The sequence below is a fragment of the Macaca nemestrina genome, chromosome 3 (genome assembly GCF_043159975.1).
Source record: "Macaca nemestrina isolate mMacNem1 chromosome 3, mMacNem.hap1, whole genome shotgun sequence".
Classification (NCBI taxonomy): Eukaryota; Metazoa; Chordata; class Mammalia; order Primates; family Cercopithecidae; genus Macaca; species Macaca nemestrina.
Window position 1 is genome coordinate 154,155,821 of NC_092127.1, and position 14,204 is coordinate 154,170,024.

A 14,204-nucleotide genomic window follows, 5' to 3' on the forward strand; every position below is an offset into this window, starting at 1 on the left:
GCTCAGCTCTTATGAATGGATTAATACGTTCAGGGATTAACGGATTAATCAGTTATTGAGACAGTGGCTTAGTCATCATGAGAGTGGGTCTGGCCATCTCTTGTGAGCCCGCCTTGCCACGTAATGTCCTGCGCTGTCTCAGGAATCCGCAGAGGTTCCTCACCAGCAAGAAGGCCCACACCAGGTGCAGCTCTTTGACCTTGGACTTCCTTGCCTTTAGAACTGTAAGAAATACATGTCTTTAAAAAGTTCTCAGCCTCGGATATCTAGTTATGCCAACAGAAAATAGATTAAAGCACCAGTTTTTCTACTGGGTTGTTATTGCTTCTTATTGATTTGTAGTAGCATTATAAATCAAAGAAATTAGCCTTCTGTGCAGTAAGTTGCATATTTTCCCCTTCAGTTAATAACCTGTCTTTTGAATTTGCCTTGCAGAAATTTGACAATTTTATGAAATGAAATTTATTAATCTCAGCATGAGCAAAGTCTTTAAAAGCATGATACAAAACACAGAAGCCATAACTGAAAAGAGAGGAGAAAGTATATCTGATTTTCCAGTTAGAGGAGAGAAAAAGAATTATGGTCTGTTTTGTTTGTTTGATTTCTGCATTCCATGTTACAAATAATATGGGGACATATGCTGAGTCTAATTAGGCTAGTTTAAGAAGCAGCCAGCCAATACCTATTGTTCAGATTATTAAAGCTGCAAAACAAATTATTCCAAAACTCAGTGCAAAAAACAAACATTTTTTGTGTTCATGGATTCTGTGGGTCAGGAATTCCTACTGGCACAGCAGGAATGAATTGTATCTGTTCCATGATATCTAAGGCCTGCTAAGTCTCAAAAGTTGTCTCAAATAGGTGATTTTTGGCAGTAGGCAGAGACATTAGCTGGAGCCATTGGCCCAAACACCTTTATATGATGTCCAAAGTTTTCCTGTGCTTCCTCACAGGGCTGAGTCCCAAGGGGGCATGTCACAGAAAGACACAGCCAAACTGAAGGCACATCATAGAAAGCAAAGTGTCACTTCTGCTGTACTATATCAATCAGAGTGGTCACAAGCCTACCCAGGTTCAAAGGGAGAAAAAATTGACCCCACCTCTTTTTATTTATATTTAATAGACTTTTTATTTTTTAGAGAAGTTTTAGGTTTACAGGAAAATTGAATGGGAAGTATACAGAGTTTCTATAGATTCCCTTTACCACTGCCTCCCTCCCCACTGTTCCCCTTATTATTATCCTGTTGCATTCATGTGCTACATTTATGATCACTGATGAGCCAATATTGATGCATTATTATTAACTAAGTTCCACAGTTTATATTAGCATTCACTCTCTCTTATACGACTTGCACGTTTTTTAAATGCATGATGACATGTGTTTGTCATCACAGTGTCATACAGATTAGTTTCACCACCGTAAAAACCTCCTGTTCCCCCACCTATTCATCCTTTTCCTGAACCACTGGCAACTACGATTTTTTTGCTGTGTCCATAGTTTTGTCATTTTTATAATGTCATATAATTAGAATCACATAGCATGTAGGATTTTTGGATTGACTGCTTTCACTTATTAATACACATTTAGTTTTTCTCCATGTCTTTTTATGGCTTAATAGCTAACTTCTTTTTATTGCTGAACAATATTTCATGGTGTTGATGTACCACAGTTAGTTTTACCATTCACCTATTCAAGGACATCTTGATTTAAATTGTTGCTTTTAAATCTTTCTTTTTTAAATATTTGCATTAAATGCTACAAATTTCCTTCTAAGCACTGCTTTTGATACAGCATACAAATATTGATACATTGTATTTTCATTTTCATTTAGTTCAAAATATATTTTGATTACTTTTCAATTGTTTTCTTTAACCACTTGTTATTTAGAAGTATAATTTTTAATCTCCAACCATTCTGGCATTTTCCAGCCATCTGTCTGTTATTGATATCTAGTTCAATTCCACTGTGGTCAAAGATCAAACGTTGTATGATTCCCATTATTTTTAAACTGCTAAAGTGTATTCTGTGACCCAAAATTTGATCTAATGGCAAATCATGTGTGACTAGAAATATTGCCTTGGTCTTTTTGAAAAATGCAATCTATCATATCTATTCAGAGATTGGTCGTATAGATCCTCAGTACAACGAAGATATCAGTCTACAGGCAGAACTCACTGGTGGGACCCACTGGATTGGAGGATCATGTGTGGCTTTCCTCTTGCAACAGCTAAAAACTTAAACCTACTTCAAGCTACAGGGCAGTTGCCTGAGATATTTCTGGTGAGCAAATCTCCTCTGCCAGCTACCTCAGGGTGATACTGGTATAAATAAGAAACAGTCAGTTCTGGGAACATTTCTTTGCTCCCTCCTTCTACTGGTGATTTTTCTATCCAATGTTCCTTTTATCAAATAACGGAAAAGACAAGATGAAAAAATCCAATCAGCCCTCTTAATTATGCCATTAGCCACTCTGCTACAGTCAATGCTCAGTTAAAGAAAAAAAAAAAGAGAGAGAGAGATGCTATTTACCAAAGGCAGAATGTATGGATGATCTCTAGGTTTCCATGATCCATACTTGTTTTCTTTTGCCCAGATTAGCATCATTGACTAGTCCCATTTTTAAAAAACAATTTCCTATAAAGACTCATTATTTCATATAGAACATGTCCTGCTCAGTTAAACTAGTCAATAAGTGTAGCACTTCCTTTGGCTGAAATCTACTGGGATATTTTAATTACAAAACAAAGACAAAGCTGCTGATTTACGGCTGTGGCTTTTAGCTCAACAGCACTAAGTAGCACATTAAATATGAAAACTGAAATCATACCATTCTAATTAAATAGCCAAGGTATGAGATCCATTTGTTCTTTGACTGTACAAAGTTGGGATATGGAGTGAACAGAATTTTACAGAGAGCTACAAAGAACTAATGAGGGAAATAGTTTTTATTTTTAAAAGGAGCATATGGGGATATAAAAGTTTTACCCACGAGACGCTAGTAATCTGAGGGGTTTTTTTTTGTTTTTTTTTTTTTTAAGTAGTTGACAGAAGTAGTCAGTCAATGGGGTAGAGCAGCGGGAAATTCAGAATAGTAAATTCTGATAGTCATTTTAGACAATGTCTCTAATGCAACCATCACCAAAAGACTGAACCTCATATTTCAAAAGGTGAAAAGCAGCTGTTAGCCAGGTGTAGCATATGGGTGTCAATAAAAAATAGTTTGCATTCTATCACTTAGTAAAGGTGGTACATTTGTATTAGTAGGAATAATAGCCTAAAATAGCAAGCACCTAGGAAAAATCAGCCTGCTAATTAAGGAAGTTGGTAGTTGAGGTCAAATAGTTAAGTTATAAAATTCTGTGACACAACTTCTGTGAAATCTTGGGTCAGATACACAAATAAGGAGACTCAGGGTGTAAACCCACTAACATAAGAGCAAGTCGTGGGCCACAGACTTCTAGACGTGAGTTTATGGTTTAATTTCAAGTAATTCTTCATTATTTAGAAAGTATTATTTTTACATTGATCTCCACCTTGCTCCTTTCCAGACTGTCTTAAAAACTTGGCATAATCCAAATGTATCTAAGAAAGAGAAAGGATTCAAGAGAAACCATAAAAGACGGATTCCAAGAAAGTTAAGTAGGGGCAGACGGTAGGCTTTAGAAGACATTTTAACATGAAGAATGGTTCTGACATCTGATAAACCCATAGTTTTCCTTACAATATATATCACCCCCAAAAAGTCTTCTGAAAATTCAACTCCTTTTGATTTCTTTCAATATTTCAGTGCCTGCTGGAGGGACAGACAGGACATGACTCTGTAACAGGACTGTCACTTTGGACCTTGCAAGCAACCATCCAGTAATATTTTACCGTAGCCTGCTAGTAATGGATGAGGATAATTGGATACTATCCTCCCAACAATGAGAGCACATGACATCTGATTTTACGTTTTATGCCCTTTTCATAACAAAAGAGACCATTACAGAATCCCTTACTGCCCTAAGCATGCTTTAAACCTGCTGGAAAACGTAACTAAATTACAGCTTTTACACCTATTTTGTGCCCTATATAATCCAAATCAGTCTATGTTTCAGTTTTATTTTAAGATTTGTACTCCACTCGGACCTTCTGCATTATTTCAACCCTTTCTCTCCAACTGCAAGAAGGGTGCTGACATTTTCAAATGTTTTATGTAAATGAAAACATAGGAATGAAAAAATATACATTACACATGCACAGTATAAATTTTCTAAGCACGTATAGCACTTTGCTAGACCCAACATCTTTAAAGTCTTCACACTACATATTACAGAGCAGAGACACATGTAAAATAATAACTGCAGTGCACACCTATGGAGGATTTGCGGTATTCCAGGCAGTGTTTAAGATTTTTATATGCAATATACTTAATAGCCCATTCTAGAAGTAACAACTCATATATACAAATCTTACTGATTTTATAAGTATTACCTCACTTAAGTCTCACAACAACCTCACAACACGTAAGTCTTACAGTAAGTACTATAAAAAAAATACCAAAGTAAGAGATGAAGACATGAAGGCTCAGAGAAATTTTCATCTGCCAAGCATTGCACAGTTTGCAAATCATGAAACCTTCAGTCTTAGCCATTAAGATGTACTGCCTTCAGTGGAGTTAAATCTGGGGCCATAAAGAGTCATTTTTCAGGGACAGAACTGGACCTAATCAAGAGACAAAAATTGCTATGGATGCATGACTGCTTTGCAGTGGTGTACTGATATGGTTTGGCTGTGTCTCCACCCAAATCACACCTTGAATTGTAGTAATCCCCATGTGTCAAGGACGGGGCCAGGTGGAGATAACTAAATCGTGAGGGCAGTTTCCCCCATACTGTTCTCATGGTAGTGAGTAAGTCTCATGAGATCTGATGGTTTTATAAATGGGAGTTCCCCTGCACAGCTCTTTTGCCTGCTGCCATGTAAGATGTGAATTTGTTCCTTGTTTGCCTTTAGCCATGATTGTGTGGCCTCCCCAGCCATGTGGAACTGTGAGTTATTAAATCTCTTTCCTTCATAAATTACCCAGTCATGAATATATCTTTATTAGCAGCATGAGAACAGATGAGTAAATTGGTACTGGTATTAGCAGCATGAGAACAGATGAGTAAATTGGTACTGGTAGAGTGGGGTGCTGCTCTAAAGATACCTGAAAATGTGGAGGCGACTTTGGAACTGGGTAACAGGCAGAGGTTGGAACAATTTGGAGGGCTCAGAAGACAGAAAAATGTGGGAAAGTTTGGAACTTCCTAGAGACTTGGAGGGCTCAGAAGATAGGAAGGTGTTGGAAAATTTGGATCTTCCTAGAGACTTGTTGAATGGCTTTGACCAAAATACTGATAGTGATATGGACAATAAAGCCCAGGCTGACATGGTCTTAGATGGAAATGAGGAACTTGTTTGGAACTGGAGCAAAGGTGACTCTTGTTGTGCTTTAGCAAAGAGACTGGCAGCTCTTTGCCCTTGCCCTAGAGATATGTGAAACTTTCACCTTGAGAGAGATGATTAGGGGTGTCTGGCAGAAGAAATTTCTAAGTGGCAAAGCATTCAAGAGGAAGCAGGGCATAAAAATTTGGAAAAATTGCAGCCTGATGATGTTTTGTTCAGTTTTGTTTGTTTCTGTAATGCTTCTGGGTCTTAGATGTAGCAGAAGAATAGTCACCTTTCTGAGAAAGAAAAACAGTTGTCTATGTAAACAGCAGGCCTCTTGCTACCTTTATAAAGTGTCTCCCAATACCAACTGCTGGTCCTTAGAGTACTATTGTTAAGGTCAAAAGGATAAAGCACCAAAGACTGAACACTGAGTTAGAACACTGAGAATTAAATTCCAAGCCCCTGCTGTTTTCCAGGCTGCAGGTTAACTCTGTGGAAAGCAGTTCGGTGATTTCTCAAAGAACTCCAAGCAGAATTACCATTCAACCCAGCAATCCCATTATTGACTATATACCCAGAGGAGTATACATTGTTCTACCATGAAGAAACTTGCACACGTGTGTTCATTGCAGCATTATTCGCAATGGCAAAGATATGGCATCAACCTAAATGCCTGTCAACAGTAGACCGGATAAAGAAAATGTGGTAATTCTAATTACTTTTTGTCTTGGGTTGCATTCCCCCAAAGCAGTGCTTAAGCTAAGGATTTAGGTGAAAGTGCTTTATTAGGAAGCTTTCTCCCATAGAAACCAGTCTTAGAGGAGGGGAAGCAAGAGATAAAAGGAGAACAAGCCAAGCAAAAGTGCAATTTCACATGAAGTCCGTGAGAGCCTGATCCCTCAGGGTCATTCAGGGACTCTAACTCTTAAATATAAAAATACATGTAAATTTTAACATCCTCAGCTTAAACTTTCATTGGTTGAATATAACAGTCTCTTTAATAACATAATTACGAACTATGTATGTGCCACAACTATTCAAAGCACATTTCCACTCCACAGCCTTTGTAATTAAGAACGTCGTTTTTACAGTGACATTGTGTCACACAGTGTCTGTGTTTCCATTATTGTTGCAAAACCAAATAATTTTAATAAACTGTAAACAGTCTCAAATCTTAAAAAATGTAAGTACAGTGTAATTTTTTTAACGAATCATTTAAGTTCAAGTTGTTGATGAAATGCCCCAATACCACCCAGTACTTCAGCATACACTTCCTACAAAAGGATATTCTTACAACCATAATATAATCATTCAAACCAAGAAATTAACATTGATATACCAATACTGTCTAGTCTTCAGATCCTTTCAAATTTCACAAATTGTCTTCTCTACAGAAAAGATAATTCATTTATGACTACTTTTCTCAGTGCTTTGTCATGTCTCTTTAGTCTCCTTCATTCTGGGACAGGCCTCAGTTTTTCCTTGACTTTCATTACTGTGAAATGTTCTAGGAGAACAGGCCAGTTAATTTGTAGGATGCCCTCTCCAGTTCTTCTTTCTTCTTTTTTATTTCAACTTTTATTTTACATGTAGGAGGTACATGTGTAGGTTTGTACCATGGGAATATTGTATGATGTTGACGTTTGTAGTTCTGATCCTGTCACACCGGCAGTGAGTATAGTAACCAGATGATAAGTTTTTCACCTGTCCCCACCTCCCTCTACCCTCCAGTAGTCCACAGCATCTACTGTTTTCATATTTATGTGCATTAGTGCTCAATGTTTAGTTCCCACTTATAACTGAAAGCATATGGTATTTGCTTTCTTGTTCCCACATTAATTCATTTAGGATAATGGCCTTCAGCTCTATCCATGTTGCTGCAAAGGAAATGATTTCCTTTTTCATGGCTGAATTGCATTCTGTGGTATATTTTCTTTATCCAGTCAATCATTGATTAGCACTTGGTTGATTCCATGTCTTTGCTGTTGTGAATAGTGCAGCAATAAACTTATGAGTCCCTGTGTCCTTTCCATAGAATGATTTATTTTCCTTTGGGTATACATCCAGTAATGGGATTTCTGGGTCAAATGGTCATTATATTTTAAGTCCTTTCAGAAATTTGCAGGCTTCTTTCCACAGTGGCTGGACTCATTTGCACTCCCACCAAAAGTGTATAAGCTTTCCCAGTTTTCTGCAGCCTCACCAGCATCTATTTTTTGACTTTTTAAATACGAGTCATTCTGACTGGTGAGAAATGATATTTCATTGTGGCTTTTATTTACATTCTCTGGTGATTCCTGATGCTGAGAACTTTTTCATATGTTTCTTGGCCAGTTGTATGTCTTCTTTTGAGATGTGTCCATTCATGTCCTTTACCCATTTTTTAATGGGGTTATTTGTTTTTTGCTTGTTGATTTGTTTAAGTTCACTGTTTCTTAAGTTAATCTCTACCCCAAGTCCAGCACCTACAGTTTTCTCTTTTTCAGATTTTTTAGCCAAATACTGAAGAAGTTTCTAACTAGTTTCTCTAGACCCAGTCTGACCTTGTCAATCCTCTTGACCACTGCCAGAGTGAATGTTCTAAAATACAAACCTGTCCCTCTCCTGATTTAAAGCATTAAATATTTCACTGTCTTCCTAAAAATTCAAAATAAAGTAAAAGTTCTAATTAGTATTCAAGTTACTTTATAATCATGTCACTATTCATCCCACCCAACTGGCCTTCTGCAAGTTTTCTGCATGGATTTTATGCTGGGTGTGATTTGTTTACTCTGCAGATCCATTTTCACCCCTCCATCCTGCTCTGTGCAGTGGGACCACATGAATGAGCTTCCAAGCTTGTTCAGCCCCAGGAGATCAGAGTGAGGGAGAGGAGTAGCCTCATGTGGTTTAATGCCTTGCATTCCTCTCTGCAAATCCTCCTCGGCTCCGCCTCAGTTTACTGCTTCTCTCAAGGCAACATTCTCTACCAGACTTTCTCCTTCTGGGATCTGACAATTGCTTCTTCATCTTACCCTTTCAGGTGTTAAAAACAGCTTCTCCGTTGTTATTTGCACAGATCACTGTCTTATCCTGTGTTTTCCTTGTATACTTTTATAAATCCTACCTATGGGGAAAAAGAAAGCCTTCTAAAATTATCCTACTTTCTGTGTGGCATCTGTATTCTGTTGGGACCCTAACTGGCCAATATACACACTTCAATAGTTTCAGGCTTACCCACAATCAGGAACTTGTACCTTATTATATGCCATTATGCCTGTACATTGCTGTTTCACCAGCCCCTTTCTTCTTCTTCCATTCACAACTAAAACAACTTCCTCTTCTATGAATCCTTCCCTGAGTCTTTTTAAAATTCAGAAATCTGTACCTCCAGCATGAATTCTCTGTACATTGCATATTTTGCAAGGACGGGAACTCTGTCTAGTTTTTCTTTGTACCTCCAGCACTTTGCACAAGCAGGCAAGCAATACATTTTTTTTTCACGTAAATGAATTGATGTACGATGCAGTAAAACAGGAAGTGTGGTTTTTCTGATTATACCAAAAGAAGCCTCTTCCAGACAGCACTGCAATGAGTTCTGTAAATGTACAAATGCAAAACAAGAGGTTAAAAAGATAAAGAAGTAACAGCAACAGCATAGGAGTAGTGGCTACTCTTCTTACAGCATACGAGAAAACAAATAATTGGGCTAAGAAACCACTACCTAATGTTTAGAGCAGAATTGGCAACTCTGAGCAAGCACATCAACACCTCCCCGCACCCCCAGTGCTACCTATATGAGCCTATGGCCAATGATGCTAATGGATAAACATCTCTCTCTTGCTAAATCCAGAGACAATTTCAAATATCATTAAACACAGAAATAGAAGAATCAGTATCAATTTGTCAATTGCACTATGAAGTTGGCATTCCATCGTGTAGAGACACTCCTATTAGAGAAGAAGGATTTGGGGGACAATGAAAATTTGAGTTTTACTATGTAACATCATATTACGAAATGATATGTGAGTAGAAATGAATCCAGGCACCTTTGCACAACAATGGATGAATATTTTAGGTGAGGATCTCTTAATTTAAAAAACTGTTATAGTTGTCATTTGTATTTCCCCAGTCTAGACTATAAGCATCTCATCCCAAAAAAAGATAATATAATCTGCAGTTATAGTATGTTGTTAATTTTGTCCATTCTTTGATTTTGGTTTCAAAGGCTGGATTACCGTTATAAAACACTACAATAAATTCTAACGTCAGCAATTCTCAACCACCTTTCATTACACAATATTATCTAAAAAGAAGGACATCATAATTCTGTTCCAGTCGTGGGAGTTGAATTGGCAAAAACATTCAAGAGGAATGGTGTTATTGACTTAAGAAAGTTTTCTTTTGTTGTTTGGAATACAGTTTTTGAATATTTCAACCTGAAATATAATTTGAGAGTAGTTAGTCATTCTAGTGCACAGGTCGACTTCATATTTGCTTTTATTTGTCTGCACATTTGTTTTCCTAAGAGATTAAAATGTATCCTGAGAAAATCATCCTAGTACTGATTTTTTTGTAAAATTAATATTTCCATAAAATTGTGCTCTGTATAATTTTGTTTTCATTTTATGTAAAGTTAATAGAGTTATCTCTATTTTGTGTAAAGCTAACAGAGTTATCCCTATTTTATGCAGATAAAGTTTACAGTACTTAGGATTGATTTTAAGAGCCTGGCAGACACTGATTTGTAACTTCATACCATTTTGAAAGACATTTAAAATTTTCAGTCTTTATTTTATACATCATAAAACAAGAGTGTCCGGCATTACAATAAGTTATGTTTTTATTCAAAACTTCTTTTTAAAAAGGAAAATAGTAAATACGTCACCTTTTTGCATGTTAGAATTTATTATGTAAACTTACCGTATAAAACTTCAGTGAACCCAAAATAATTATAAATTCATTTTTTATTATAAAAGTCTGTAATCAAAGGCTTAAGAATAGAAAGTTTATTATTACCATATTGTTATAGAAATAATCTATTGATATTTTCTCTTCTATATAGAAACATCTCATCTATCTACTTGAGCACTGGGTTGAAAATGGAAATCAAGAGCCCTGAGCACAAGGTGAGTCTCTATTACTCTCTTAGTTTGTGGTCTTTCACAAACTGTGGAAGCCCCAGAGAACTGGTTTTTGCAATTGTCAAGTTAGGCGACGGTGCCGATGATCTCCACACCCCTTACAGATGCACCACAGTATACATTCCCAAATGCTTTTCTGTGGACTTTGCACAGTCCATTTTAAAGTTTTCACCAATTTGTGAAAAAATGAGAAACATAGGGTAAAATAGTGAATTTTTCATAAAGTTAAACTACTCGATTTGTCTTCTTTTGTTTTTGACCTTCCTTTCTCCCTTTATTATAATTATTTTTTTTTTTTCAGAGAACCTTTGTTAAAATATCTTCCAATTTGTAAATGGTGAGGTCAGTAGGTAACAGGTCCCTTTTTTGTTGTTTTTGTTTGGTTTTTAATGTTTTCTGGGCAAAATGAAAGTTGGAAACAATTACCCAGGCTACCCCTCCATTATTAAACTATTATTCAAAAATTCTACCGAATGGAACAACTCATTGTAAATCACTGATCTCAATCTTTCACTGCAATAACTCACTTTTAACTTACATTAATACAGACTGCCATTTACGGATTTAATTAATACCAATGCACAAAACTTAATTAGGGAGAATTGAAGATTGTATTCATGTTTTATGACCTGTATTTTATGCAAATTTTTGTATAGTTTTCTGGGCATATGCATTCTAGAAAGGATGTATTACTAGTAGTAAAACTCCTTCTTAAAAATTCCCATTTTTTTTCAACAGTCATAGGTTTATCCATTAAAAAAAAAAATCTTAGAAGAAGTGGTCTCGAGATTTTCATTCATCAACTGTTTGAGTTGATCTCTCCAAAATTACTGTGTAGGCAAGAACATAGAAAAAGGTTGTTTCCTCTTATTCTCCTTTATTTACCTCAATAAATATCTTCTTAGCAGAAACAATTAATCTACCCAAATGTAATGCCCTCTTCCTTCTTAAGGAGCAATTTAACAAGCATAATAAAAATAAATAAATAAAAACAATGGACTGAAAGTCTGTTATAGTAGATAGCTAGCCAGGCATGAGCAGGGCAGGAGACGGTTCCTCCCACCCATCAGGAATGCCAGGCGACCATCAGATGGTGGTTAGGCAGTTGTCACACTGCCTCTCTGAAATAATAATTGGTCTCAGCCAGTGATCAGTGACTGCAGAGGCAGTTTCCCAATAGATAAAAACACCTGGAATAGGTAATCAGCAGCTTTCACAAATTGGGCAAGTGGGCTCGTGCATGCGCATTAAGAGGCAAATTGGCAGGGTGTGACCTTCCAGGGGCATTCCACTGGAAAAGGGAAGAAAGCTTCAGGTGAACATGCATATGACTCCAGTAAACACACTGCACATGGCTCAACTCCCAAGTGCACACAGGGCACCAGGCATGCGAGTGGCTCACCCTAAGGGAAGAATGAAGGGAAACCTTTTGGACCTTCAAGATGTTCACTTGGGCCTCTTCCAAGTGTACTTTCCTCTTTCCTGCATTAAAACTTTTTGTTTTTTGGTGTGTGTGTGTGTGTGTGTGTGTGTGTGTGTGTGTGTGTGTGTGTTTGAGACGTAGTCTCTCTCAGTCGCCCAGGCTGGAGTGCAGTGGTGCGATCTCGGCTCACTGCAAGCTCCACCTCCTGGGTTCACGCCATTCTCCTTCCTCGGCCTCCCCAGTAGCTGGGACTACAGGCGCCCACCACTACGCACGGCTAATTTTTTTGTATTTTCAGTAGAGACAGGGTTTCACCGTGTTAGCCAGCATTAAAGCTTTTTAATACACTTCCACTCTTCTCTGAAACGTGCCTCCATCTCTTTCTACCGTACGCCCCTCAGTCGTATTCTTTCTTACAAGGAGGCAAGAATTGAGGTTGCTGTATACCCGTACGGATTTGCCACCAGATACCTGCCATCACAACTCAGATATCTCCCACCACTAACAAGTTAAGATTTATAAAAATGTCAAGTGATATTGTAAGTGATATAGAGATAATGTTTTAACAAGCAAGCACATTGTACGGTATAGTAGCTCCTGGCTACTTGTAGCTATTTATTTTTCAACATTATTGAATTATATAATTAGAATATATCCATTCTAAGTTTACAGTTTGATGAATCTGTAAAAAGACCTGCACACCTACCACTACCATCACAATCAAGACAAAGAATATTTCCATTCCCTCAAAAAACTTCCTGGCACTCCATTATTTTGGTTACTTACATTTAAATGGATATCAATTAAAACTGAGTGCTATTAAAAATCCAGTTCCTCCACTGCACCACCCGCATTTCGAGTGCTACATAGCCGTATCAGGCAGGACCACTTTAAAATATTTCCATCATAGCAGAAAGTTCTATCAAAGAGTGCTGCTGCAAATCTTCTCTTTATTCTCAAAAAATAATATCAGTTGTAAAATGTATTCAGAACACATAGAACAAGGCAGAATGGATTCTTTTCTCTCACCTTTTGCTATGGGATCCGCATTGACTTCACCTCCAGAGCACTATTGTTCTCTGTACCAGTGCAATGTCACCATGGCCCTTCTCTGTCAATTGAGCACTGCCTCCTGCCCACACTCTTTCTCATGCTCAAAAGTAAGGCTTCTTTCTTCCACCTTCTCTTGGCTTTCTGCAGTTTCCTCAGGGTGTCCTTCCTCTGTCTCCATGTCAGGTCTCTCTTCTCTCCTGAATTCCGTTGTATTAACAGTTTTCTCTTCTCAGTGACAGTGTGGCTCTGTCTGCTTTCATCGTGCTCTGCTGCTTCTCTCCACATTCCTCCTGCCTTGCAAAGGCCTGCCTCTTAGCTGTGATTTCCGCTGCTTTCCCATCCCACCATCTGTTATATGCACTATTAAATTGATCTTCACCTCCTTCTCCTGCTGTGGCTTTCCTCTTTGAAAAAGTTTTATTTGAGTCTTTCACTGCGGAACCATTGAAGACAGAACTTTACTGTTTCAGGTTCTACATTCCAGCTGGTGCAAAAACTGAGCAGTCATTTGGCACTGCACTGTCACTAAGGATTTCACCAAAAAGGTGATAGCTTCTATTTGTAAAGGGGCAGTGGCCATGAGCTCTATTGAAAAACATGAATATCTGGATCTTTGGCCTGCTGAATGCTCATGTAGGTTTTTCCTGTCCCCATGAATACTCTCTCTGGCAATTTTCCTCATGTAAAGTAGATATCGAATAAAACAGGGTTTTGTTTTTTGTTGTTGCTATTTTGCATTTATTTAAGCAAAGTACATAGGTAACTATAGCAATGCATTTTAGTTTCAGAGTTCTCTGTCTTCCTTACTTCTAATCTATTTTCACATTGTATTTTCTCTTGATCGGTGAGATCTCACCATAAGGACATCAATAAATCTTACCATTCACTCCAACCCTATGTCAGGGTTGAGACCATTTTTTCTTCCTCTCAGACCTTTCTGTCACATTTCAGGCTGCACATCCAAAGCTTGGCTTGAGGTTTTAGAACAGTAATGCCAAAGTATGCCATGACCTAGTCATTGAGTCCAGGTTTCTTTCCCAACTATCTCATTTTATAGGTGAAATGACCGTAGCAACTATCCTCACAAATCTTTTTGTGGTAATACTTGTGTTCGGGAGTTGGGGAAAAGGGTTGGACAAGATATAGTCTTCTTAACATATAGAAGGTTAATTTTTCAGTTCCTTAAGATTAA